Genomic DNA, 554 nt, shown 5'->3' on the forward strand with positions numbered 1-554 from the left:
AGGTGGTTAGGGGTAATCAGGCTGGAGGGGGAGAAGTTAGGGGCAATCAGGCAGGCAGGCAGGTGAGCAGTTAGGAGCCAGCGGTCCCGGATTGTGAGAGGGATGTCCAACTGCTGGTTTAGGCCTGATCCCTGAGATTGGGCCTAAACTGGCAGTCAAAGGGGTCCTGGCTGGGCTGAGGGGACACCCCCCCATGCACAAATTTCATGCACTGGGCCTCTAGTATGCATATAAGTTCCCTGGTTAATCACTTCCCCAAACCCCCAACCCCTGCCTTCCCTCTGAGATTCCTCAGTCTGCTCCATGCCTCCATGTCTCTGGATCTATTTTGTTCATTAGTTTATTTTGTTTATTAGATTCCACATATGAGTGAGGTCATTTGATACTTATCTTTCTCTGCCTGGCTTATTTCACTTGGCATAACACTCTCCAGATCCATCCATGCTGTTAGAGCTCTACTTTAGATGGATGGCAAGGGCAGGCCACTCTGGGGAGGCAACATTTTAAATTAATTATTTTTTTTGTGTTGACACTATTAAAAGATGTTTCCCATC

The sequence above is a fragment of the Myotis brandtii genome, unplaced genomic scaffold (assembly GCF_000412655.1).
Source record: "Myotis brandtii unplaced genomic scaffold, ASM41265v1 scaffold2968, whole genome shotgun sequence".
In the NCBI taxonomy this organism is placed as follows: Eukaryota; Metazoa; Chordata; class Mammalia; order Chiroptera; family Vespertilionidae; genus Myotis; species Myotis brandtii.